This window comes from Lactuca saligna, chromosome 1 (genome assembly GCF_052625555.1).
Source record: "Lactuca saligna cultivar CGN05327 chromosome 1, ASM5262555v1, whole genome shotgun sequence".
Taxonomy (NCBI): Eukaryota; Viridiplantae; Streptophyta; class Magnoliopsida; order Asterales; family Asteraceae; genus Lactuca; species Lactuca saligna.
In genome coordinates this window covers 157,201,308-157,221,975 of record NC_136417.1, presented here as the reverse complement: position 1 = coordinate 157,221,975, position 20,668 = coordinate 157,201,308, and the positions used below count along the sequence as shown (strand labels likewise).

Here is a 20,668-nt window from a genome sequence, read left to right as displayed (position 1 = left end):
GATGGATCGGCTCGGTTCGGGAAACAAGAAAACAATCAACATTGAACCGGAGGCCGCCCGAGCATGGATATAGCAAGAAAGAAAAAAAAACGCACCTAAAACATAAAAAAACGCAGACGGGCAACGAAAAAGGGGGTGCAACACGAGGACTTCCCGGGGGGTCACCCATCCTAGTACTACTCTCGCCCAAGCACGCTTAACTGCGGAGTTCTGATGGGATCCGGTGCATTAGTGCTGGTATGATCGCACCCGAAATACTATCCATGCTTATTGTTTTTATGTCTTACAAGACGCAGAACCTCGTTTGCTTTCGGACGCGAGGCGTGGGACCCACGTGATGGATCGGCTCGGTTCGGGAAACAAGAAAAAACAATCAACATTGAACCGGAGGCCGCCCGAGCATGGATATAGCAAGAAAGAAAAAACAAACGCACCTAAAACATAAAAAAAACGCAGATGGGCAACGAAAAACGGGGTGCAACACGAGGACTTCCCAGGGGGTCACCCATCCTAGTACTACTCTCGCCCAAGCACGCTTAACTGCGGAGTTCTGATGGGATCCGGTGCATTAGTGCTGGTATGATCGCACCCGAAATACTATCCATGCTTATTGTTTTTATGTCTTACAAGACGCAGAACCTCGTTTGCTTTCGGACGCGAGGCGTGGGACCCACGTGATGGATCGGCTCGGTTCGGGAAACAAGAAAACAATCAACATTGAACCGGAAGCCGCCCGAGCATGGATATAGCAAGAAAGAAAAAAAAAACGCACCTAAAACATAAAAAAAACGCAGACGGGCAACGAAAAAGGGGGTGCAACACGAGGACTTCCCGGGGGGTCACCCATCCTAGTACTACTCTCGCCCAAGCACGCTTAACTGCGGAGTTCTGATGGGATCCGGTGCATTAGTGTTGGTATGATCGCACCCGAAATACTATCCATGCTTATTGTTTTTATGTCTTACAAGACGCAGAACCACGTTTGCTTTCGGACGCGAGGCGTGGGACCCACGTGATGGATCGGCTCGGTTCGGGAAACAAGAAAACAATGAACATTGAACCGGAGGCCGCCCGAGCATGGATATAGCAAGAAAGAAAAAAAAAAACGCACCTAAAACATAAAAAAAACGCAGACGGGCAACGAAAAAGGGGGTGCAACACGAGGACTTCCCAGGGGGTCACCCATCCTAGTACTACTCTCGCCCAAGCACGCTTAACTGCGGAGTTCTGATGGGATCCGGTGCATTAGTGCTGGTATGATCGCACCCGAAATACTATCCATGCTTATTGTTTTTATGTCTTACAAGACGCAGAACCTCGTTTGCTTTCGGACGCGAGGCGTGGGACCCACGTGATGGATCGGCTCGGTTCGGGAAACAAGAAAACAATCAACATTGAACCGGAGGCCGCCCGAGCATGGATATACCAAGAAAGAAAAAAAAACGCACCTAAAACATAAAAAAACGCAGACGGGCAACGAAAAAGGGGGTGCAACACGAGGACTTCCCGGGGGGTCACCCATCCTAGTACTACTCTCGCCCAAGCACGCTTAACTGCGGAGTTCTGATGGGATCCGGTGCATTAGTGCTGGTATGATCGCACCCGAAATACTATCCATGCTTATTGTTTTTATGTCTTACAAGACGCAGAACCTCGTTTGCTTTCGGACGCGAGGCGTGGGACCCACGTGATGGATCGGCTCGGTTCGGGAAACAAGAAAACAATCAACATTGAACCGGAGGCCGCCCGAGCATGGATATAGCAAGAAAGAAAAAAAAACGCACCTAAAACATAAAAAAACGCAGACGGGCAACGAAAAAGGGGGTGCAACACGAGGACTTCCCGGGGGGTCACCCATCCTAGTACTACTCTCGCCCAAGCACGCTTAACTGCGGAGTTCTGATGGGATCCGGTGCATTAGTGCTGGTATGATCGCACCCGAAATACTATCCATGCTTATTGTTTTTATGTCTTACAAGACGCAGAACCTCGTTTGCTTTCGGACGCGAGGCGTGGGACCCACGTGATGGATCGGCTCGGTTCGGGAAACAAGAAAAAACAATCAACATTGAACCGGAGGCCGCCCGAGCATGGATATAGCAAGAAAGAAAAAACAAACGCACCTCAAACATAAAAAAAACGCAGATGGGCAACGAAAAACGGGGTGCAACACGAGGACTTCCCAGGGGGTCACCCATCCTAGTACTACTCTCGCCCAAGCACGCTTAACTGCGGAGTTCTGATGGGATCCGGTGCAATAGTGCTGGTATGATCGCACCCGAAATACTATCCATGCTTATTGTTTTTATGTCTTACAAGACGCAGAACCTCGTTTGCTTTCGGACGCGAGGCGTGGGACCCACGTGATGGATCGGCTCGGTTCGGGAAACAAGAAAACAATCAACATTGAACCGGAGGCCGCCCGAGCATGGATATACCAAGAAAGAAAAAAAAACGCACCTAAAACATAAAAAAACGCAGACGGGCAACGAAAAAGGGGGTGCAACACGAGGACTTCCCGGGGGGTCACCCATCCTAGTACTACTCTCGCCCAAGCACGCTTAACTGCGGAGTTCTGATGGGATCCGGTGCATTAGTGCTGGTATGATCGCACCCGAAATACTATCCATGCTTATTGTTTTTATGTCTTACAAGACGCAGAACCTCGTTTGCTTTCGGACGCGAGGCGTGGGACCCACGTGATGGATCGGCTCGGTTCGGGAAACAAGAAAACAATCAACATTGAACCGGAGGCCGCCCGAGCATGGATATAGCAAGAAAGAAAAAAAACGCACCTAAAACATAAAAAAACGCAGACGGGCAACGAAAAAGGGGGTGCAACACGAGGACTTCCCGGGGGGTCACCCATCCTAGTACTACTCTCGCCCAAGCACGCTTAACTGCGGAGTTCTGATGGGATCCGGTGCATTAGTGCTGGTATGATCGCACCCGAAATACTATCCATGCTTATTGTTTTTATGTCTTACAAGACGCAGAACCTCGTTTGCTTTCGGACGCGAGGCGTGGGACCCACGTGATGGATCGGCTCGGTTCGGGAAACAAGAAAAAACAATCAACATTGAACCGGAGGCCGCCCGAGCATGGATATAGCAAGAAAGAAAAAACAAACGCACCTAAAACATAAAAAAAACGCAGATGGGCAACGAAAAACGGGGTGCAACACGAGGACTTCCCAGGGGGTCACCCATCCTAGTACTACTCTCGCCCAAGCACGCTTAACTGCGGAGTTCTGATGGGATCCGGTGCATTAGTGCTGGTATGATCGCACCCGAAATACTATCCATGCTTATTGTTTTTATGTCTTACAAGACGCAGAACCTCGTTTGCTTTCGGACGCGAGGCGTGGGACCCACGTGATGGATCGGCTCGGTTCGGGAAACAAGAAAACAATCAACATTGAACCGGAGGCCGCCCGAGCATGGATATAGCAAGAAAGAAAAAAAAAACGCACCTAAAACATAAAAAAACGCAGACGGGCAACGAAAAATGGGGTGCAACACGAGGACTTCCTAGGGGGTCACCCATCCTAGTACTACTCTCGCCCAAGCACGCTTAACTGCGGAGTTCTGATGGGATCCGGTGCATTAGTGCTGGTATGATCGCACCCGAAATACTATCCATGCTTATTGTTTTTATGTCTTACAAGACGCAGAACCTCGTTTGCTTTCGGACGCGAGGCGTGGGACCCACGTGATGGATCGGCTCGGTTCGGGAAACAAGAAAACAATCAACATTGAACCGGTGGCCGCCCGAGCATGGATATAGCAAAAAAGAAAAAAAAACAAACGCACCTAAAACATAAAAAAACGCAGACGGGCAACGAAAAAGGGGGTGCAACACGAGGACTTCCCAGGGGGTCACCCATCCTAGTACTACTCTCGCCCAAGCACGCTTAACTGCGGAGTTCTGATGGGATCCGGTGCATTAGTGCTGGTATGATCGCACCCGAAATACTATCCATGCTTATTGTTTTTATGTCTTACAAGACGCAGAACCTCGTTTGCTTTCGGACGTGAGGCGTGGGACCCACGTGATGGATCGGCTCGGTTCGGGAAAGAAGAAAACAATCAACATTGAACCGGAGGCCGCCCGAGCATGGATATAGCAAGAAAGAAAAAAAAAACGCACCTAAAACATAAAAAAAACGCAGACGGGCAACGAAAAAGGGGATGCAACACGAGGACTTCCCAGGGGGTCACCCATCCTAGTACTACTCTCGCCCAAGCACGCTTAACTGCGGAGTTCTGATGGGATCCGATGCATTAGTGCTGGTATGATCGCACCCGAAATACTATCCATGCTTATTGTTTTTATGTCTTACAAGACGCAGAACCTCGTTTGCTTTCGGACGCGAGGCGTGGGACCCACGTGATGGATCGGCTCGGTTCGGGAAACAAGAAAACAATCAACATTGAACCGGAGGCCGCCCGAGCATGGATATAGCAAGAAAGAAAAAAAAAAACGCACCTAAAACATAAAAAAAACGCAGACGGGCAACGAAAAAGGGGGTGCAACACGAGGACTTCCCAGGGGGTCACCCATCCTAGAACTACTCTCGCCCAAGCACGCTTAACTGCGGAGTTCTGATGGGATCCGGTGCATTAGTGCTGGTATGATCGCACCCGAAATACTATCCATGCTTATTGTTTTTATGTCTTACAAGACGCAGAACCTCGTTTGCTTTCGGACGCGAGGCGTGGGACCCACGTGATGGATCGGCTCGGTTCGGGAAACAAGAAAACAATCAACATTGAACCGGAGGCCGCCCGAGCATGGATATAGCAAGAAAGAAAAAAAACGCACCTAAAACATAAAAAAAAACGCAGACGGGCAACGAAAAAGGGGGTGCAACACGAGGACTTCCCAGGGGGTCACCAATCCTAGTACTACTCTCGCCCAAGCACGCTTAACTGCGGAGTTCTGATGGGATCCGGTGCATTAGTGCTGGTATGATCGCACCCGAAATACTATCAATGCTTATTGTTTTTATGTCTTACAAGACGCAGAACCTCGTTTGCTTTCGGACGCGAGGCGTGGGACCCACGTGATGAATCGGCTCGGTTCGGGAAACAAGAAAACAATCAACATTGAACCGGATGCCGCCCGAGCATGGATATAGCAAGAAAGAAAAAAAAAACGCACCTAAAACATAAAAAAAACGCAGACGGGCAACGAAAAAGGGGATGCAACACGAGGACTTCCCAGGGGGTCACCCATCCTAGTACTACTCTCGCCCAAGCACGCTTAACTGCGGAGTTCTGATGGGATCCGGTGCATTAGTGCTGGTATGATCGCACCCGAAATACTATCCATGCTTATTGTTTTTATGTCTTACAAGACGCAGAACCTCGTTTGCTTTCGGACGCGAGGCGTGGGACCCACGTGATGGATCGGCTCGGTTCGGGAAACAAGAAAACAATCAACATTGAACCGGTGGCCGCCCGAGCATGGATATAGCAAAAAAGAAAAAAAAAAAACGCACCTAAAACATAAAAAAACGCAGACGGGCAACGAAAAAGGGGGTGCAACACGAGGACTTCCCAGGGGGTCACCCATCCTAGTACTACTCTCGCCCAAGCACGCTTAACTGCGGAGTTCTGATGGGATCCGGTGCATTAGTGCTGGTATGATCGCACCCGAAATACTATCCATGCTTATTGTTTTTATGTCTTACAAGACGCAGAACCTCGTTTGCTTTCGGACGCGAGGCGTGGGACCCACGTGATGGATCGGCTCGGTTCGGGAAAGAAGAAAACAATCAACATTGAACCGGAGGCCGCCCGAGCATGGATATAGCAAGAAAGAAAAAAAAAACGCACCTAAAACATAAAAAAAACGCAGACGGGCAACGAAAAAGGGGATGCAACACGAGGACTTCCCAGGGGGTCACCCATCCTAGTACTACTCTCGCCCAAGCACGCTTAACTGCGGAGTTCTGATGGGATCCGATGCATTAGTGCTGGTATGATCGCACCCGAAATACTATCCATGCTTATTGTTTTTATGTCTTACAAGACGCAGAACCTCGTTTGCTTTCGGACGCGAGGCGTGGGACCCACGTGATGGATCGGCTCGGTTCGGGAAACAAGAAAACAATCAACATTGAACCGGTGGCCGCCCGAGCATGGATATAGCAAAAAAGAAAAAAAAACAAACGCACCTAAAACATAAAAAAACGCAGACGGGCAACGAAAAAGGGGGTGCAACACGAGGACTTCCCAGGGGGTCACCCATCCTAGTACTACTCTCGCCCAAGCACGCTTAACTGCGGAGTTCTGATGGGATCCGGTGCATTAGTGCTGGTATGATCGCACCCGAAATACTATCCATGCTTATTGTTTTTATGTCTTACAAGACGCAGAACCTCGTTTGCTTTCGGACGCGAGGCGTGGGACCCACGTGATGGATCGGCTCGGTTCGGGAAAGAAGAAAACAATCAACATTGAACCGGAGGCCGCCCGAGCATGGATATAGCAAGAAAGAAAAAAAAAACGCACCTAAAACATAAAAAAAACGCAGACGGGCAACGAAAAAGGGGATGCAACACGAGGACTTCCCAGGGGGTCACCCATCCTAGTACTACTCACGCCCAAGCACGCTTAACTGCGGAGTTCTGATGGGATCCGATGCATTAGTGCTGGTATGATCGCACCCGAAATACTATCCATGCTTATTGTTTTTATGTCTTACAAGACGCAGAACCTCGTTTGCTTTCGGACGCGAGGCGTGGGACCCACGTGATGGATCGGCTCGGTTCGGGAAACAAGAAAACAATCAACATTGAACCGGAGGCCGCCCGAGCATGGATATAGCAAGAAAGAAAAAAAAAACGCACCTAAAACATAAAAAAAACGCAGACGGGCAACGAAAAAGGGGGTGCAACACGAGGACTTCCCAGGGGGTCACCCATCCTAGAACTACTCTCGCCCAAGCACGCTTAACTGCGGAGTTCTGATGGGATCCGGTGCATTAGTGCTGGTATGATCGCACCCGAAATACTATCCATGCTTATTGTTTTTATGTCTTACAAGACGCAGAACCTCGTTTGCTTTCGGACGCGAGGCGTGGGACCCACGTGATGGATCGGCTCGGTTCGGGAAACAAGAAAACAATCAACATTGAACCGGAGGCCGCCCGAGCATGGATATAGCAAGAAAGAAAAAAAACGCACCTAAAACATAAAAAAAAACGCAGACGGGCAACGAAAAAGGGGGTGCAACACGAGGACTTCCCAGGGGGTCACCAATCCTAGTACTACTCTCGCCCAAGCACGCTTAACTGCGGAGTTCTGATGGGATCCGGTGCATTAGTGCTGGTATGATCGCACCCGAAATACTATCAATGCTTATTGTTTTTATGTCTTACAAGACGCAGAACCTCGTTTGCTTTCGGACGCGAGGCGTGGGACCCACGTGATGAATCGGCTCGGTTCGGGAAACAAGAAAACAATCAACATTGAACCGGATGCCGCCCGAGCATGGATATAGCAAGAAAGAAAAAAAAAACGCACCTAAAACATAAAAAAAACGCAGACGGGCAACGAAAAAGGGGATGCAACACGAGGACTTCCCAGGGGGTCACCCATCCTAGTACTACTCTCGCCCAAGCACGCTTAACTGCGGAGTTCTGATGGGATCCGGTGCATTAGTGCTGGTATGATCGCACCCGAAATACTATCCATGCTTATTGTTTTTATGTCTTACAAGACGCAGAACCTCGTTTGCTTTCGGACGCGAGGCGTGGGACCCACGTGATGGATCGGCTCGGTTCGGGAAACAAGAAAACAATCAACATTGAACCGGTGGCCGCCCGAGCATGGATATAGCAAAAAAGAAAAAAAAAAAACGCACCTAAAACATAAAAAAACGCAGACGGGCAACGAAAAAGGGGGTGCAACACGAGGACTTCCCAGGGGGTCACCCATCCTAGTACTACTCTCGCCCAAGCACGCTTAACTGCGGAGTTCTGATGGGATCCGGTGCATTAGTGCTGGTATGATCGCACCCGAAATACTATCCATGCTTATTGTTTTTATGTCTTACAAGACGCAGAACCTCGTTTGCTTTCGGACGCGAGGCGTGGGACCCACGTGATGGATCGGCTCGGTTCGGGAAAGAAGAAAACAATCAACATTGAACCGGAGGCCGCCCGAGCATGGATATAGCAAGAAAGAAAAAAAAAACGCACCTAAAACATAAAAAAAACGCAGACGGGCAACGAAAAAGGGGATGCAACACGAGGACTTCCCAGGGGGTCACCCATCCTAGTACTACTCTCGCCCAAGCACGCTTAACTGCGGAGTTCTGATGGGATCCGATGCATTAGTGCTGGTATGATCGCACCCGAAATACTATCCATGCTTATTGTTTTTATGTCTTACAAGACGCAGAACCTCGTTTGCTTTCGGACGCGAGGCGTGGGACCCACGTGATGGATCGGCTCGGTTCGGGAAACAAGAAAACAATCAACATTGAACCGGAGGCCGCCCGAGCATGGATATAGCAAGAAAGAAAAAAAAAACGCACCTAAAACATAAAAAAAACGCAGACGGGCAACGAAAAAGGGGTGCAACACGAGGACTTCCCAGGGGGTCACCCATCCTAGTACTACTCTCGCCCAAGCACGCTTAACTGCGGAGTTCTGATGGGATCCGGTGCATTAGTGCTGGTATGATCGCACCCGAAATACTATCCATGCTTATTGTTTTTATGTCTTACAAGACGCAGAACCTCGTTTGCTTTCGGACGCGAGGCGTGGGACCCACGTGATGGATCGGCTCGGTTCGGGAAACAAGAAAACAATCAACATTGAACCGGTGGCCGCCCGAGCATGGATATAGCAAAAAAGAAAAAAAAAACGCACCTAAAACATAAAAAAACGCAGACGGGCAACGAAAAAGGGGGTGCAACACGAGGACTTCCCAGGGGGTCACCCATCCTAGTACTACTCTCGCCCAAGCACGCTTAACCGCGGAGTTCTGATGGGATCCGGTGCATTAGTGCTGGTATGATCGCACCCGAAATACTATCCATGCTTATTGTTTTTATGTCTTACAAGACGCAGAACCTCGTTTGCTTTCGGACGCGAGGCGTGGGACCCACGTGATGGATCGGCTCGGTTCGGGAAAGAAGAAAACAATCAACATTGAACCGGAGGCCGCCCGAGCATGGATATAGCAAGAAAGAAAAAAAAAACGCACCTAAAACATAAAAAAAACGCAGACGGGCAACGAAAAAGGGGATGCAACACGAGGACTTCCCAGGGGGTCACCCATCCTAGTACTACTCTCGCCCAAGCACGCTTAACTGCGGAGTTCTGATGGGATCCGATGCATTAGTGCTGGTATGATCGCACCCGAAATACTATCCATGCTTATTGTTTTTATGTCTTACAAGACGCAGAACCTCGTTTGCTTTCGGACGCGAGGCGTGGGACCCACGTGATGGATCGGCTCGGTTCGGGAAACAAGAAAACAATCAACATTGAACCGGAGGCCGCCCGAGCATGGATATAGCAAGAAAGAAAAAAAAAACGCACCTAAAACATAAAAAAAACGCAGACGGGCAACGAAAAAGGGGGTGCAACACGAGGACTTCCCAGGGGGTCACCCATCCTAGAACTACTCTCGCCCAAGCACGCTTAACTGCGGATTTCTGATGGGATCCGGTGCATTAGTGCTGGTATGATCGCACCCGAAATACTATCCATGCTTATTGTTTTTATGTCTTACAAGACGCAGAACCTCGTTTGCTTTCGGACGCGAGGCGTGGGACCCACGTGATGGATCGGCTCGGTTCGGGAAACAAGAAAACAATCAACATTGAACCGGAGGCCGCCCGAGCATGGATATAGCAAGAAAGAAAAAAAACGCACCTAAAACATAAAAAAAAACGCAGACGGGCAACGAAAAAGGGGGTGCAACACGAGGACTTCCCAGGGGGTCACCAATCCTAGTACTACTCTCGCCCAAGCACGCTTAACTGCGGAGTTCTGATGGGATCCGGTGCATTAGTGCTGGTATGATCGCACCCGAAATACTATCAATGCTTATTGTTTTTATGTCTTACAAGACGCAGAACCTCGTTTGCTTTCGGACGCGAGGCGTGGGACCCACGTGATGAATCGGCTCGGTTCGGGAAACAAGAAAACAATCAACATTGAACCGGATGCCGCCCGAGCATGGATATAGCAAGAAAGAAAAAAAAAACGCACCTAAAACATAAAAAAAACGCAGACGGGCAACGAAAAAGGGGATGCAACACGAGGACTTCCCAGGGGGTCACCCATCCTAGTACTACTCTCGCCCAAGCACGCTTAACTGCGGAGTTCTGATGGGATCCGGTGCATTAGTGCTGGTATGATCGCACCCGAAATACTATCCATGCTTATTGTTTTTATGTCTTACAAGACGCAGAACCTCGTTTGCTTTCGGACGCGAGGCGTGGGACCCACGTGATGGATCGGCTCGGTTCGGGAAACAAGAAAACAATCAACATTGAACCGGTGGCCGCCCGAGCATGGATATAGCAAAAAAGAAAAAAAAAAACGCACCTAAAACATAAAAAAACGCAGACGGGCAACGAAAAAGGGGGTGCAACACGAAGACTTCCCAGGGGGTCACCCATCCTAGTACTACTCTCGCCCAAGCACGCTTAACTGCGGAGTTCTGATGGGATCCGGTGCATTAGTGCTGGTATGATCGCACCCGAAATACTATCCATGCTTATTGTTTTTATGTCTTACAAGACGCAGAACCTCGTTTGCTTTCGGACGCGAGGCGTGGGACCCACGTGATGGATCGGCTCGGTTCGGGAAAGAAGAAAACAATCAACATTGAACCGGAGGCCGCCCGAGCATGGATATAGCAAGAAAGAAAAAAAAAACGCACCTAAAACATAAAAAAAACGCAGACGGGCAACGAAAAAGGGGATGCAACACGAGGACTTCCCAGGGGGTCACCCATCCTAGTACTACTCTCGCCCAAGCACGCTTAACTGCGGAGTTCTGATGGGATCCGATGCATTAGTGCTGGTATGATCGCACCCGAAATACTATCCATGCTTATTGTTTTTATGTCTTACAAGACGCAGAACCTCGTTTGCTTTCGGACGCGAGGCGTGGGACCCACGTGATGGATCGGCTCGGTTCGGGAAACAAGAAAACAATCAACATTGAACCGGAGGCCGCCCGAGCATGGATATAGCAAGAAAGAAAAAAAAAACGCACCTAAAACATAAAAAAAACGCAGACGGGCAACGAAAAAGGGGTGCAACACGAGGACTTCCCAGGGGGTCACCCATCCTAGTACTACTCTCGCCCAAGCACGCTTAACTGCGGAGTTCTGATGGGATCCGGTGCATTAGTGCTGGTATGATCGCACCCGAAATACTATCCATGCTTATTGTTTTTATGTCTTACAAGACGCAGAACCTCGTTTGCTTTCGGACGCGAGGCGTGGGACCCACGTGATGGATCGGCTCGGTTCGGGAAACAAGAAAACAATCAACATTGAACCGGTGGCCGCCCGAGCATGGATATAGCAAAAAAGAAAAAAAAAACGCACCTAAAACATAAAAAAACGCAGACGGGCAACGAAAAAGAGGGTGCAACACGAGGACTTCCCAGGGGGTCACCCATCCTAGTACTACTCTCGCCCAAGCACGCTTAACCGCGGAGTTCTGATGGGATCCGGTGCATTAGTGCTGGTATGATCGCACCCGAAATACTATCCATGCTTATTGTTTTTATGTCTTACAAGACGCAGAACCTCGTTTGCTTTCGGACGCGAGGCGTGGGACCCACGTGATGGATCGGCTCGGTTCGGGAAAGAAGAAAACAATCAACATTGAACCGGAGGCCGCCCGAGCATGGATATAGCAAGAAAGAAAAAAAAAACGCACCTAAAACATAAAAAAAACGCAGACGGGCAACGAAAAAGGGGATGCAACACGAGGACTTCCCAGGGGGTCACCCATCCTAGTACTACTCTCGCCCAAGCACGCTTAACTGCGGAGTTCTGATGGGATCCGATGCATTAGTGCTGGTATGATCGCACCCGAAATACTATCCATGCTTATTGTTTTTATGTCTTACAAGACGCAGAACCTCGTTTGCTTTCGGACGCGAGGCGTGGGACCCACGTGATGGATCGGCTCGGTTCGGGAAACAAGAAAACAATCAACATTGAACCGGAGGCCGCCCGAGCATGGATATAGCAAGAAAGAAAAAAAAAACGCACCTAAAACATAAAAAAAACGCAGACGGGCAACGAAAAAGGGGGTGCAACACGAGGACTTCCCAGGGGGTCACCCATCCTAGAACTACTCTCGCCCAAGCACGCTTAACTGCGGATTTCTGATGGGATCCGGTGCATTAGTGCTGGTATGATCGCACCCGAAATACTATCCATGCTTATTGTTTTTATGTCTTACAAGACGCAGAACCTCGTTTGCTTTCGGACGCGAGGCGTGGGACCCACGTGATGGATCGGCTCGGTTCGGGAAACAAGAAAACAATCAACATTGAACCGGAGGCCGCCCGAGCATGGATATAGCAAGAAAGAAAAAAAACGCACCTAAAACATGAAAAAAACGCAGACGGGCAACGAAAAAGGGGGTGCAACACGAGGACTTCCCAGGGGGTCACCAATCCTAGTACTACTCTCGCCCAAGCACGCTTAACTGCGGAGTTCTGATGGGATCCGGTGCATTAGTGCTGGTATGATCGCACCCGAAATACTATCCATGCTTATTGTTTTTATGTCTTACAAGACGCAGAACCTCGTTTGCTTTCGGACGCGAGGCGTGGGACCCACGTGATGGATCGGCTCGGTTCGGGAAACAAGAAAACAATCAACATTGAACCGGAGGCCGCCCGAGCATGGATATAGCAAGAAAGAAAAAAAAACGCACCTAAAACATAAAAAAAAACGCAGACGGGCAACGAAAAAGGGGTGCAACACGAGGACTTCCCAGGGGGTCACCCATCCTAGTACTACTCTCGCCCAAGCACGCTTAACTGCGGAGTTCTGATGGGATCCGGTGCATTAGTGCTGGTATGATCGCACCCGAAATACTATCCATGCTTATTGTTTTTATGTCTTACAAGACGCAGAACCTCGTTTGCTTTCGGACGCGAGGCGTGGGACCCACGTGATGGATCGGCTCGGTTCGGGAAACAAGAAAACAATCAACATTGAACCGGAGGCCGCCCGAGCATGGATATAGCAAGAAAGAAAAAAAAACGCACCTAAAACATAAAAAAAACGCAGACGGGCAACGAAAAAGGGGTGCAACACGAGGACTTCCCAGGGGGTCACCCATCCTAGTACTACTCTCGCCCAAGCACGCTTAACTGCGGAGTTCTGATGGGATCCGGTGCATTAGTGCTGGTATGATCGCACCCGAAATACTATCCATGCTTATTGTTTTTATGTCTTACAAGACGCAGAACCTCGTTTGCTTTCGGACGCGAGGCGTGGGACCCACGTGATGGATCGGCTCGGTTCGGGAAACAAGAAAACAATCAACATTGAACCGGAGGCCGCCCGAGCATGGATATAGCAAGAAAGAAAAAAAAAAACGCACCTAAAACATAAAAAAAACGCAGACGGGCAACGAAAAAGGGGGTGCAACACGAGGACTTCCCAGGGGGTCACCCATCCTAGAACTACTCTCGCCCAAGCACGCTTAACTGCGGAGTTCTGATGGGATCCGGTGCATTAGTGCTGGTATGATCGCACCCGAAATACTATCCATGCTTATTGTTTTTATGTCTTACAAGACGCAGAACCTCGTTTGCTTTCGGACGCGAGGCGTGGGACCCACGTGATGGATCGGCTCGGTTCGGGAAAGAAGAAAACAATCAACATTGAACCGGAGGCCGCCCGAGCATGGATATAGCAAGAAAGAAAAAAAAAACGCACCTAAAACATAAAAAAAACGCAGACGGGCAACGAAAAAGGGGATGCAACACGAGGACTTCCCAGGGGGTCACCCATCCTAGTACTACTCTCGCCCAAGCACGCTTAACTGCGGAGTTCTGATGGGATCCGATGCATTAGTGCTGGTATGATCGCACCCGAAATACTATCCATGCTTATTGTTTTTATGTCTTACAAGACGCAGAACCTCGTTTGCTTTCGGACGCGAGGCGTGGGACCCACGTGATGGATCGGCTCGGTTCGGGAAACAAGAAAACAATCAACATTGAACCGGAGGCCGCCCGAGCATGGATATAGCAAGAAAGAAAAAAAAAACGCACCTAAAACATAAAAAAAACGCAGACGGGCAACGAAAAAGGGGTGCAACACGAGGACTTCCCAGGGGGTCACCCATCCTAGTACTACTCTCGCCCAAGCACGCTTAACTGCGGAGTTCTGATGGGATCCGGTGCATTAGTGCTGGTATGATCGCACCCGAAATACTATCCATGCTTATTGTTTTTATGTCTTACAAGACGCAGAACCTCGTTTGCTTTCGGACGCGAGGCGTGGGACCCACGTGATGGATCGGCTCGGTTCGGGAAACAAGAAAACAATCAACATTGAACCGGTGGCCGCCCGAGCATGGATATAGCAAAAAAGAAAAAAAAAACGCACCTAAAACATAAAAAAACGCAGACGGGCAACGAAAAAGAGGGTGCAACACGAGGACTTCCCAGGGGGTCACCCATCCTAGTACTACTCTCGCCCAAGCACGCTTAACCGCGGAGTTCTGATGGGATCCGGTGCATTAGTGCTGGTATGATCGCACCCGAAATACTATCCATGCTTATTGTTTTTTATGTCTTACAAGACGCAGAACCTCGTTTGCTTTCGGACGCGAGGCGTGGGACCCACGTGATGGATCGGCTCGGTTCGGGAAAGAAGAAAACAATCAACATTGAACCGGAGGCCGCCCGAGCATGGATATAGCAAGAAAGAAAAAAAAAACGCACCTAAAACATAAAAAAAACGCAGACGGGCAACGAAAAAGGGGATGCAACACGAGGACTTCCCAGGGGGTCACCCATCCTAGTACTACTCTCGCCCAAGCACGCTTAACTGCGGAGTTCTGATGGGATCCGATGCATTAGTGCTGGTATGATCGCACCCGAAATACTATCCATGCTTATTGTTTTTATGTCTTACAAGACGCAGAACCTCGTTTGCTTTCGGACGCGAGGCGTGGGACCCACGTGATGGATCGGCTCGGTTCGGGAAACAAGAAAACAATCAACATTGAACCGGAGGCCGCCCGAGCATGGATATAGCAAGAAAGAAAAAAAAAACGCACCTAAAACATAAAAAAAACGCAGACGGGCAACGAAAAAGGGGGTGCAACACGAGGACTTCCCAGGGGGTCACCCATCCTAGAACTACTCTCGCCCAAGCACGCTTAACTGCGGATTTCTGATGGGATCCGGTGCATTAGTGCTGGTATGATCGCACCCGAAATACTATCCATGCTTATTGTTTTTATGTCTTACAAGACGCAGAACCTCGTTTGCTTTCGGACGCGAGGCGTGGGACCCACGTGATGGATCGGCTCGGTTCGGGAAACAAGAAAACAATCAACATTGAACCGGAGGCCGCCCGAGCATGGATATAGCAAGAAAGAAAAAAAACGCACCTAAAACATGAAAAAAACGCAGACGGGCAACGAAAAAGGGGGTGCAACACGAGGACTTCCCAGGGGGTCACCAATCCTAGTACTACTCTCGCCCAAGCACGCTTAACTGCGGAGTTCTGATGGGATCCGGTGCATTAGTGCTGGTATGATCGCACCCGAAATACTATCCATGCTTATTGTTTTTATGTCTTACAAGACGCAGAACCTCGTTTGCTTTCGGACGCGAGGCGTGGGACCCACGTGATGGATCGGCTCGGTTCGGGAAACAAGAAAACAATCAACATTGAACCGGAGGCCGCCCGAGCATGGATATAGCAAGAAAGAAAAAAAAACGCACCTAAAACATAAAAAAAAACGCAGACGGGCAACGAAAAAGGGGTGCAACACGAGGACTTCCCAGGGGGTCACCCATCCTAGTACTACTCTCGCCCAAGCACGCTTAACTGCGGAGTTCTGATGGGATCCGGTGCATTAGTGCTGGTATGATCGCACCCGAAATACTATCCATGCTTATTGTTTTTATGTCTTACAAGACGCAGAACCTCGTTTGCTTTCGGACGCGAGGCGTGGGACCCACGTGATGGATCGGCTCGGTTCGGGAAACAAGAAAACAATCAACATTGAACCGGAGGCCGCCCGAGCATGGATATAGCAAGAAAGAAAAAAAAACGCACCTAAAACATAAAAAAAACGCAGACGGGCAACGAAAAAGGGGTGCAACACGAGGACTTCCCAGGGGGTCACCCATCCTAGTACTACTCTCGCCCAAGCACGCTTAACTGCGGAGTTCTGATGGGATCCGGTGCATTAGTGCTGGTATGATCGCACCCGAAATACTATCCATGCTTATTGTTTTTATGTCTTACAAGACGCAGAACCTCGTTTGCTTTCGGACGCGAGGCGTGGGACCCACGTGATGGATCGGCTCGGTTCGGGAAACAAGAAAACAATCAACATTGAACCGGAGGCCGCCCGAGCATGGATATAGCAAGAAAGAAAAAAAAAAACGCACCTAAAACATAAAAAAAACGCAGACGGGCAACGAAAAAGGGGGTGCAACACGAGGACTTCCCAGGGGGTCACCCATCCTAGAACTACTCTCGCCCAAGCACGCTTAACTGCGGAGTTCTGATGGGATCCGGTGCATTAGTGCTGGTATGATCGCACCCGAAATACTATCCATGCTTATTGTTTTTATGTCTTACAAGACGCAGAACCTCGTTTGCTTTCGGACGCGAGGCGTGGGACCCACGTGATGGATCGGCTCGGTTCGGGAAACAAGAAAACAATCAACATTGAACCGGAGGCCGCCCGAGCATGGATATAGCAAGAAAGAAAAAAAACGCACCTAAAACATAAAAAAAAACGCAGACGGGCAACGAAAAAGGGGGTGCAACACGAGGACTTCCCAGGGGGTCACCAATCCTAGTACTACTCTCGCCCAAGCACGCTTAACTGCGGAGTTCTGATGGGATCCGGTGCATTAGTGCTGGTATGATCGCACCCGAAATACTATCAATGCTTATTGTTTTTATGTCTTACAAGACGCAGAACCTCGTTTGCTTTCGGACGCGAGGCGTGGGACCCACGTGATGAATCGGCTCGGTTCGGGAAACAAGAAAACAATCAACATTGAACCGGATGCCGCCCGAGCATGGATATAGCAAGAAAGAAAAAAAAAACGCACCTAAAACATAAAAAAAACGCAGACGGGCAACGAAAAAGGGGATGCAACACGAGGACTTCCCAGGGGGTCACCCATCCTAGTAATACTCTCGCCCAAGCACGCTTAACTGCGGAGTTCTGATGGGATCCGGTGCATTAGTGCTGGTATGATCGCACCCGAAATACTATCCATGCTTATTGTTTTTATGTCTTACAAGACGCAGAACCTCGTTTGCTTTCGGACGCGAGGCGTGGGACCCACGTGATGGATCGGCTCGGTTCGGGAAACAAGAAAACAATCAACATTGAACCGGTGGCCGCCCGAGCATGGATATAGCAAAAAAGAAAAAAAAAAACGCACCTAAAACATAAAAAAACGCAGACGGGCAACGAAAAAGGGGGTGCAACACGAGGACTTCCCAGGGGGTCACCCATCCTAGTACTACTCTCGCCCAAGCACGCTTAACTGCAGAGTTCTGATGGGATCCGGTGCATTAGTGCTGGTATGATCGCACCCGAAATACTATCCATGCTTATTGTTTTTATGTCTTACAAGACGCAGAACCTCGTTTGCTTTCGGACGCGAGGCGTGGGACCCACGTGATGGATCGGCTCGGTTCGGGAAACAAGAAAACAATCAACATTGAACCGGAGGCCGCCCGAGCATGGATATAGCAAGAAAGAAAAAAAAACGCACCTAAAACATAAAAAAAACGCAGACGGGCAACGAAAAAGGGGTGCAACACGAGGACTTCCCAGGGGGTCACCCATCCTAGTACTACTCTCGCCCAAGCACGCTTAACTGCGGAGTTCTGATGGGATCCGGTGCATTAGTGCTGGTATGATCGCACCCGAAATACTATCCATGCTTATTGTTTTTATGTCTTACAAGACGCAGAACCTCGTTTGCTTTCGGACGCGAGGCGTGGGACCCACGTGATGGATCGGCTCGGTTCGGGAAACAAGAAAACAATCAACATTGAACCGGAGGCCGCCCGAGCATGGATATAGCAAGAAAGAAAAAAAAAAACGCACCTAAAACATAAAAAAAACGCAGACGGGCAACGAAAAAGGGGGTGCAACACGAGGACTTCCCAGGGGGTCACCCATCCTAGAACTACTCTCGCCCAAGCACGCTTAACTGCGGAGTTCTGATGGGATCCGGTGCATTAGTGCTGGTATGATCGCACCCGAAATACTATCCATGCTTATTGTTTTTATGTCTTACAAGACGCAGAACCTCGTTTGCTTTCGGACGCGAGGCGTGGGACCCACGTGATGGATCGGCTCGGTTCGGGAAACAAGAAAACAATCAACATTGAACCGGAGGCCGCCCGAGCATGGATATAGCAAGAAAGAAAAAAAACGCACCTAAAACATAAAAAAAAACGCAGACGGGCAACGAAAAAGGGGGTGCAACACGAGGACTTCCCAGGGGGTCACCAATCCTAGTACTACTCTCGCCCAAGCACGCTTAACTGCGGAGTTCTGATGGGATCCGGTGCATTAGTGCTGGTATGATCGCACCCGAAATACTATCAATGCTTATTGTTTTTATGTCTTACAAGACGCAGAACCTCGTTTGCTTTCGGACGCGAGGCGTGGGACCCACGTGATGAATCGGCTCGGTTCGGGAAACAAGAAAACAATCAACATTGAACCGGATGCCGCCCGAGCATGGATATAGCAAGAAAGAAAAAAAAAACGCACCTAAAACATAAAAAAAACGCAGACGGGCAACGAAAAAGGGGATGCAACACGAGGACTTCCCAGGGGGTCACCCATCCTAGTAATACTCTCGCCCAAGCACGCTTAACTGCGGAGTTCTGATGGGATCCGGTGCATTAGTGCTGGTATGATCGCACCCGAAATACTATCCATGCTTATTGTTTTTATGTCTTACAAGACGCAGAACCTCGTTTGCTTTCGGACGCGAGGCGTGGGACCCACGTGATGGATCGGCTCGGTTCGGGAAACAAGAAAACAATCAACATTGAACCGGTGGCCGCCCGAGCATGGATATAGCAAAAAAGAAAAAAAAAAACGCACCTAAAACATAAAAAAACGCAGACGGGCAACGAAAAAGGGGGTGCAACACGAGGACTTCCCAGGGGGTCACCCATCCTAGTACTACTCTCGCCCAAGCACGCTTAACTGCAGAGTTCTGATGGGATCCGGTGCATTAGTGCTGGTATGATCGCACCCGAAATACTATCCATGCTTATTGTTTTTATGTCTTACAAGACGCAGAACCTCGTTTGCTTTCGGACGCGAGGCGTGGGACCCACGTGATGGATCGGCTCGGTTCGGGAAAGAAGAAAACAATCAACATTGAACCGGAGGCCGCCCGAGCATGGATATAGCAAGAAAGAAAAAAAAAACGCACCTAAAACATAAAAAAAACGCAGACGGGCAACGAAAAAGGGGATGCAACACGAGGACTTCCCAGGGGGTCACCCATCCTAGTACTACTCTCGCCCAAGCACGCTTAACTGCGGAGTTCTGATGGGATCCGATGCATTAGTGCTGGTATGATCGCACCCGAAATACTATCCATGCTTATTGTTTTTATGTCTTACAAGACGCAGAACCTCGTTTGCTTTCAGACGCGAGGCGTGGGACCCACGTGATGGATCGGCTCGGTTCGGGAAACAAGAAAACAATCAACATTGAACCGGAGGCCGCCCGAGCATGGATATAGCAAGAAAGAAAAAAAAAACGCACCTAAAACATAAAAAAAACGCAGACGGGCAACGAAAAAGGGGTGCAACACGAGGACTTCCCAGGGGGTCACCCATCCTAGAACTACTCTAGCCCAAGCACGCTTAACTGCGGAGTTCTGATGGGATCCGGTGCATTAGTGCTGGTATGATCGCACCCGAAATACTATCCATGCTTATTGTTTTTATGTCTTACAAGACGCAGAACCTCGTTTGCTTTCGGACGCGAGGCGTGGGACCCACGTGATGGATCGGCTCGGTTCGGGAAACAAGAAAACAATCAACATTGAACCGGAGGCCGCCCGAGCATGGATATAGCAAGAAAGAAAAAAAACGCACCTAAAACATAAAAAAAAACGCAGACGGGCAACGAAAAAGGGGGTGCAACACGAGGACTTCCCAGGGGGTCACCAATCCTAGTACTACTCTCGCCCAAGCACGCTTAACTGCGGAGTTCTGATGGGATCCGGTGCATTAGTGCTGGTATGATCGCACCCGAAATACTATCCATGCTTATTGTTTTTATGTCTTACAAGACGCAGAACCTCGTTTGCTTTCGGACGCGAGGCGTGGGACCCACGTGATGAATCGGCTCGGTTCGGGAAACAAGAAAACAATCAACATTGAACCGGATGCCGCCCGAGCATGGAT

The 20,668-nt window shown here is 49.4% G+C and overlaps 61 non-coding genes across 61 annotated transcripts; all 61 read right to left on the bottom strand.

The window, feature by feature from the left end:
- Positions 1-132: 132 nt before the first annotated feature.
- LOC145024061 (5S ribosomal RNA) lies at positions 133-251 on the bottom strand. The gene has a single exon (XR_013672134.1). It is a non-coding gene; the product is annotated as a 5S ribosomal RNA (ribosomal RNA).
- Positions 252-472: 221 nt separating this feature from the next.
- Positions 473-591, bottom strand: LOC145028160 (5S ribosomal RNA). Its single transcript, XR_013675913.1, has one exon. It is a non-coding gene; the product is annotated as a 5S ribosomal RNA (ribosomal RNA).
- Positions 592-810: 219 nt separating this feature from the next.
- On the bottom strand, positions 811-929 carry LOC145026603 (5S ribosomal RNA). The gene has a single exon (XR_013674566.1). It is a non-coding gene; the product is annotated as a 5S ribosomal RNA (ribosomal RNA).
- Positions 930-1,149: 220 nt separating this feature from the next.
- LOC145028158 (5S ribosomal RNA) lies at positions 1,150-1,268 on the bottom strand. The gene has a single exon (XR_013675911.1). It is a non-coding gene; the product is annotated as a 5S ribosomal RNA (ribosomal RNA).
- A 217-nt stretch (positions 1,269-1,485) lies between these two features.
- LOC145024038 (5S ribosomal RNA) lies at positions 1,486-1,604 on the bottom strand. Its single transcript, XR_013672112.1, has one exon. It is a non-coding gene; the product is annotated as a 5S ribosomal RNA (ribosomal RNA).
- A 217-nt stretch (positions 1,605-1,821) lies between these two features.
- LOC145024027 (5S ribosomal RNA) lies at positions 1,822-1,940 on the bottom strand. Its single transcript, XR_013672101.1, has one exon. It is a non-coding gene; the product is annotated as a 5S ribosomal RNA (ribosomal RNA).
- Positions 1,941-2,161: 221 nt separating this feature from the next.
- Positions 2,162-2,280, bottom strand: LOC145023343 (5S ribosomal RNA). The gene has a single exon (XR_013671438.1). It is a non-coding gene; the product is annotated as a 5S ribosomal RNA (ribosomal RNA).
- Positions 2,281-2,497: 217 nt separating this feature from the next.
- On the bottom strand, positions 2,498-2,616 carry LOC145024016 (5S ribosomal RNA). The gene has a single exon (XR_013672091.1). It is a non-coding gene; the product is annotated as a 5S ribosomal RNA (ribosomal RNA).
- Positions 2,617-2,832: 216 nt separating this feature from the next.
- Positions 2,833-2,951, bottom strand: LOC145024005 (5S ribosomal RNA). The gene has a single exon (XR_013672080.1). It is a non-coding gene; the product is annotated as a 5S ribosomal RNA (ribosomal RNA).
- Positions 2,952-3,172: 221 nt separating this feature from the next.
- Positions 3,173-3,291, bottom strand: LOC145028157 (5S ribosomal RNA). Its single transcript, XR_013675910.1, has one exon. It is a non-coding gene; the product is annotated as a 5S ribosomal RNA (ribosomal RNA).
- Positions 3,292-3,509: 218 nt separating this feature from the next.
- On the bottom strand, positions 3,510-3,628 carry LOC145025547 (5S ribosomal RNA). Its single transcript, XR_013673559.1, has one exon. It is a non-coding gene; the product is annotated as a 5S ribosomal RNA (ribosomal RNA).
- Positions 3,629-3,849: 221 nt separating this feature from the next.
- Positions 3,850-3,968, bottom strand: LOC145028156 (5S ribosomal RNA). The gene has a single exon (XR_013675909.1). It is a non-coding gene; the product is annotated as a 5S ribosomal RNA (ribosomal RNA).
- A 219-nt stretch (positions 3,969-4,187) lies between these two features.
- Positions 4,188-4,306, bottom strand: LOC145026199 (5S ribosomal RNA). Its single transcript, XR_013674186.1, has one exon. It is a non-coding gene; the product is annotated as a 5S ribosomal RNA (ribosomal RNA).
- A 220-nt stretch (positions 4,307-4,526) lies between these two features.
- Positions 4,527-4,645, bottom strand: LOC145026117 (5S ribosomal RNA). The gene has a single exon (XR_013674109.1). It is a non-coding gene; the product is annotated as a 5S ribosomal RNA (ribosomal RNA).
- Positions 4,646-4,863: 218 nt separating this feature from the next.
- On the bottom strand, positions 4,864-4,982 carry LOC145026566 (5S ribosomal RNA). Its single transcript, XR_013674532.1, has one exon. It is a non-coding gene; the product is annotated as a 5S ribosomal RNA (ribosomal RNA).
- Positions 4,983-5,201: 219 nt separating this feature from the next.
- On the bottom strand, positions 5,202-5,320 carry LOC145025290 (5S ribosomal RNA). The gene has a single exon (XR_013673312.1). It is a non-coding gene; the product is annotated as a 5S ribosomal RNA (ribosomal RNA).
- A 220-nt stretch (positions 5,321-5,540) lies between these two features.
- Positions 5,541-5,659, bottom strand: LOC145028155 (5S ribosomal RNA). Its single transcript, XR_013675908.1, has one exon. It is a non-coding gene; the product is annotated as a 5S ribosomal RNA (ribosomal RNA).
- A 219-nt stretch (positions 5,660-5,878) lies between these two features.
- LOC145026197 (5S ribosomal RNA) lies at positions 5,879-5,997 on the bottom strand. The gene has a single exon (XR_013674185.1). It is a non-coding gene; the product is annotated as a 5S ribosomal RNA (ribosomal RNA).
- A 221-nt stretch (positions 5,998-6,218) lies between these two features.
- On the bottom strand, positions 6,219-6,337 carry LOC145028154 (5S ribosomal RNA). Its single transcript, XR_013675907.1, has one exon. It is a non-coding gene; the product is annotated as a 5S ribosomal RNA (ribosomal RNA).
- Positions 6,338-6,556: 219 nt separating this feature from the next.
- Positions 6,557-6,675, bottom strand: LOC145026350 (5S ribosomal RNA). Its single transcript, XR_013674328.1, has one exon. It is a non-coding gene; the product is annotated as a 5S ribosomal RNA (ribosomal RNA).
- Positions 6,676-6,894: 219 nt separating this feature from the next.
- Positions 6,895-7,013, bottom strand: LOC145026116 (5S ribosomal RNA). The gene has a single exon (XR_013674108.1). It is a non-coding gene; the product is annotated as a 5S ribosomal RNA (ribosomal RNA).
- A 218-nt stretch (positions 7,014-7,231) lies between these two features.
- Positions 7,232-7,350, bottom strand: LOC145026565 (5S ribosomal RNA). Its single transcript, XR_013674531.1, has one exon. It is a non-coding gene; the product is annotated as a 5S ribosomal RNA (ribosomal RNA).
- Positions 7,351-7,569: 219 nt separating this feature from the next.
- LOC145025289 (5S ribosomal RNA) lies at positions 7,570-7,688 on the bottom strand. Its single transcript, XR_013673311.1, has one exon. It is a non-coding gene; the product is annotated as a 5S ribosomal RNA (ribosomal RNA).
- Positions 7,689-7,908: 220 nt separating this feature from the next.
- LOC145028152 (5S ribosomal RNA) lies at positions 7,909-8,027 on the bottom strand. The gene has a single exon (XR_013675905.1). It is a non-coding gene; the product is annotated as a 5S ribosomal RNA (ribosomal RNA).
- A 219-nt stretch (positions 8,028-8,246) lies between these two features.
- Positions 8,247-8,365, bottom strand: LOC145026196 (5S ribosomal RNA). Its single transcript, XR_013674184.1, has one exon. It is a non-coding gene; the product is annotated as a 5S ribosomal RNA (ribosomal RNA).
- Positions 8,366-8,583: 218 nt separating this feature from the next.
- Positions 8,584-8,702, bottom strand: LOC145028151 (5S ribosomal RNA). Its single transcript, XR_013675904.1, has one exon. It is a non-coding gene; the product is annotated as a 5S ribosomal RNA (ribosomal RNA).
- Positions 8,703-8,920: 218 nt separating this feature from the next.
- On the bottom strand, positions 8,921-9,039 carry LOC145025840 (5S ribosomal RNA). The gene has a single exon (XR_013673834.1). It is a non-coding gene; the product is annotated as a 5S ribosomal RNA (ribosomal RNA).
- A 219-nt stretch (positions 9,040-9,258) lies between these two features.
- On the bottom strand, positions 9,259-9,377 carry LOC145026195 (5S ribosomal RNA). The gene has a single exon (XR_013674183.1). It is a non-coding gene; the product is annotated as a 5S ribosomal RNA (ribosomal RNA).
- Positions 9,378-9,596: 219 nt separating this feature from the next.
- On the bottom strand, positions 9,597-9,715 carry LOC145026890 (5S ribosomal RNA). The gene has a single exon (XR_013674842.1). It is a non-coding gene; the product is annotated as a 5S ribosomal RNA (ribosomal RNA).
- A 218-nt stretch (positions 9,716-9,933) lies between these two features.
- On the bottom strand, positions 9,934-10,052 carry LOC145026564 (5S ribosomal RNA). Its single transcript, XR_013674530.1, has one exon. It is a non-coding gene; the product is annotated as a 5S ribosomal RNA (ribosomal RNA).
- A 219-nt stretch (positions 10,053-10,271) lies between these two features.
- On the bottom strand, positions 10,272-10,390 carry LOC145025287 (5S ribosomal RNA). Its single transcript, XR_013673310.1, has one exon. It is a non-coding gene; the product is annotated as a 5S ribosomal RNA (ribosomal RNA).
- Positions 10,391-10,609: 219 nt separating this feature from the next.
- Positions 10,610-10,728, bottom strand: LOC145025627 (5S ribosomal RNA). Its single transcript, XR_013673635.1, has one exon. It is a non-coding gene; the product is annotated as a 5S ribosomal RNA (ribosomal RNA).
- A 219-nt stretch (positions 10,729-10,947) lies between these two features.
- Positions 10,948-11,066, bottom strand: LOC145026194 (5S ribosomal RNA). Its single transcript, XR_013674182.1, has one exon. It is a non-coding gene; the product is annotated as a 5S ribosomal RNA (ribosomal RNA).
- Positions 11,067-11,284: 218 nt separating this feature from the next.
- Positions 11,285-11,403, bottom strand: LOC145028150 (5S ribosomal RNA). Its single transcript, XR_013675903.1, has one exon. It is a non-coding gene; the product is annotated as a 5S ribosomal RNA (ribosomal RNA).
- A 218-nt stretch (positions 11,404-11,621) lies between these two features.
- LOC145025950 (5S ribosomal RNA) lies at positions 11,622-11,740 on the bottom strand. Its single transcript, XR_013673940.1, has one exon. It is a non-coding gene; the product is annotated as a 5S ribosomal RNA (ribosomal RNA).
- Positions 11,741-11,959: 219 nt separating this feature from the next.
- On the bottom strand, positions 11,960-12,078 carry LOC145026193 (5S ribosomal RNA). The gene has a single exon (XR_013674181.1). It is a non-coding gene; the product is annotated as a 5S ribosomal RNA (ribosomal RNA).
- A 219-nt stretch (positions 12,079-12,297) lies between these two features.
- On the bottom strand, positions 12,298-12,416 carry LOC145026889 (5S ribosomal RNA). The gene has a single exon (XR_013674841.1). It is a non-coding gene; the product is annotated as a 5S ribosomal RNA (ribosomal RNA).
- Positions 12,417-12,633: 217 nt separating this feature from the next.
- LOC145026563 (5S ribosomal RNA) lies at positions 12,634-12,752 on the bottom strand. Its single transcript, XR_013674529.1, has one exon. It is a non-coding gene; the product is annotated as a 5S ribosomal RNA (ribosomal RNA).
- Positions 12,753-12,970: 218 nt separating this feature from the next.
- On the bottom strand, positions 12,971-13,089 carry LOC145028149 (5S ribosomal RNA). The gene has a single exon (XR_013675902.1). It is a non-coding gene; the product is annotated as a 5S ribosomal RNA (ribosomal RNA).
- A 217-nt stretch (positions 13,090-13,306) lies between these two features.
- On the bottom strand, positions 13,307-13,425 carry LOC145028148 (5S ribosomal RNA). The gene has a single exon (XR_013675901.1). It is a non-coding gene; the product is annotated as a 5S ribosomal RNA (ribosomal RNA).
- A 220-nt stretch (positions 13,426-13,645) lies between these two features.
- On the bottom strand, positions 13,646-13,764 carry LOC145026115 (5S ribosomal RNA). Its single transcript, XR_013674107.1, has one exon. It is a non-coding gene; the product is annotated as a 5S ribosomal RNA (ribosomal RNA).
- A 219-nt stretch (positions 13,765-13,983) lies between these two features.
- Positions 13,984-14,102, bottom strand: LOC145026191 (5S ribosomal RNA). The gene has a single exon (XR_013674179.1). It is a non-coding gene; the product is annotated as a 5S ribosomal RNA (ribosomal RNA).
- Positions 14,103-14,320: 218 nt separating this feature from the next.
- LOC145028146 (5S ribosomal RNA) lies at positions 14,321-14,439 on the bottom strand. Its single transcript, XR_013675899.1, has one exon. It is a non-coding gene; the product is annotated as a 5S ribosomal RNA (ribosomal RNA).
- Positions 14,440-14,657: 218 nt separating this feature from the next.
- On the bottom strand, positions 14,658-14,776 carry LOC145025948 (5S ribosomal RNA). The gene has a single exon (XR_013673939.1). It is a non-coding gene; the product is annotated as a 5S ribosomal RNA (ribosomal RNA).
- Positions 14,777-14,996: 220 nt separating this feature from the next.
- LOC145026190 (5S ribosomal RNA) lies at positions 14,997-15,115 on the bottom strand. The gene has a single exon (XR_013674178.1). It is a non-coding gene; the product is annotated as a 5S ribosomal RNA (ribosomal RNA).
- A 219-nt stretch (positions 15,116-15,334) lies between these two features.
- LOC145026888 (5S ribosomal RNA) lies at positions 15,335-15,453 on the bottom strand. Its single transcript, XR_013674840.1, has one exon. It is a non-coding gene; the product is annotated as a 5S ribosomal RNA (ribosomal RNA).
- Positions 15,454-15,670: 217 nt separating this feature from the next.
- Positions 15,671-15,789, bottom strand: LOC145026562 (5S ribosomal RNA). The gene has a single exon (XR_013674528.1). It is a non-coding gene; the product is annotated as a 5S ribosomal RNA (ribosomal RNA).
- Positions 15,790-16,007: 218 nt separating this feature from the next.
- Positions 16,008-16,126, bottom strand: LOC145028142 (5S ribosomal RNA). Its single transcript, XR_013675895.1, has one exon. It is a non-coding gene; the product is annotated as a 5S ribosomal RNA (ribosomal RNA).
- A 217-nt stretch (positions 16,127-16,343) lies between these two features.
- Positions 16,344-16,462, bottom strand: LOC145028130 (5S ribosomal RNA). Its single transcript, XR_013675884.1, has one exon. It is a non-coding gene; the product is annotated as a 5S ribosomal RNA (ribosomal RNA).
- Positions 16,463-16,682: 220 nt separating this feature from the next.
- Positions 16,683-16,801, bottom strand: LOC145026114 (5S ribosomal RNA). Its single transcript, XR_013674106.1, has one exon. It is a non-coding gene; the product is annotated as a 5S ribosomal RNA (ribosomal RNA).
- Positions 16,802-17,019: 218 nt separating this feature from the next.
- On the bottom strand, positions 17,020-17,138 carry LOC145026560 (5S ribosomal RNA). Its single transcript, XR_013674526.1, has one exon. It is a non-coding gene; the product is annotated as a 5S ribosomal RNA (ribosomal RNA).
- A 219-nt stretch (positions 17,139-17,357) lies between these two features.
- Positions 17,358-17,476, bottom strand: LOC145026512 (5S ribosomal RNA). The gene has a single exon (XR_013674482.1). It is a non-coding gene; the product is annotated as a 5S ribosomal RNA (ribosomal RNA).
- Positions 17,477-17,695: 219 nt separating this feature from the next.
- Positions 17,696-17,814, bottom strand: LOC145025583 (5S ribosomal RNA). Its single transcript, XR_013673593.1, has one exon. It is a non-coding gene; the product is annotated as a 5S ribosomal RNA (ribosomal RNA).
- Positions 17,815-18,031: 217 nt separating this feature from the next.
- On the bottom strand, positions 18,032-18,150 carry LOC145028118 (5S ribosomal RNA). The gene has a single exon (XR_013675871.1). It is a non-coding gene; the product is annotated as a 5S ribosomal RNA (ribosomal RNA).
- Positions 18,151-18,370: 220 nt separating this feature from the next.
- On the bottom strand, positions 18,371-18,489 carry LOC145026112 (5S ribosomal RNA). The gene has a single exon (XR_013674105.1). It is a non-coding gene; the product is annotated as a 5S ribosomal RNA (ribosomal RNA).
- Positions 18,490-18,707: 218 nt separating this feature from the next.
- Positions 18,708-18,826, bottom strand: LOC145026559 (5S ribosomal RNA). The gene has a single exon (XR_013674525.1). It is a non-coding gene; the product is annotated as a 5S ribosomal RNA (ribosomal RNA).
- Positions 18,827-19,045: 219 nt separating this feature from the next.
- Positions 19,046-19,164, bottom strand: LOC145026511 (5S ribosomal RNA). Its single transcript, XR_013674481.1, has one exon. It is a non-coding gene; the product is annotated as a 5S ribosomal RNA (ribosomal RNA).
- Positions 19,165-19,383: 219 nt separating this feature from the next.
- LOC145025582 (5S ribosomal RNA) lies at positions 19,384-19,502 on the bottom strand. The gene has a single exon (XR_013673592.1). It is a non-coding gene; the product is annotated as a 5S ribosomal RNA (ribosomal RNA).
- Positions 19,503-19,721: 219 nt separating this feature from the next.
- LOC145026189 (5S ribosomal RNA) lies at positions 19,722-19,840 on the bottom strand. Its single transcript, XR_013674177.1, has one exon. It is a non-coding gene; the product is annotated as a 5S ribosomal RNA (ribosomal RNA).
- A 218-nt stretch (positions 19,841-20,058) lies between these two features.
- Positions 20,059-20,177, bottom strand: LOC145026894 (5S ribosomal RNA). The gene has a single exon (XR_013674846.1). It is a non-coding gene; the product is annotated as a 5S ribosomal RNA (ribosomal RNA).
- Positions 20,178-20,395: 218 nt separating this feature from the next.
- Positions 20,396-20,514, bottom strand: LOC145026558 (5S ribosomal RNA). The gene has a single exon (XR_013674524.1). It is a non-coding gene; the product is annotated as a 5S ribosomal RNA (ribosomal RNA).
- Positions 20,515-20,668: the final 154 nt, after the last annotated feature.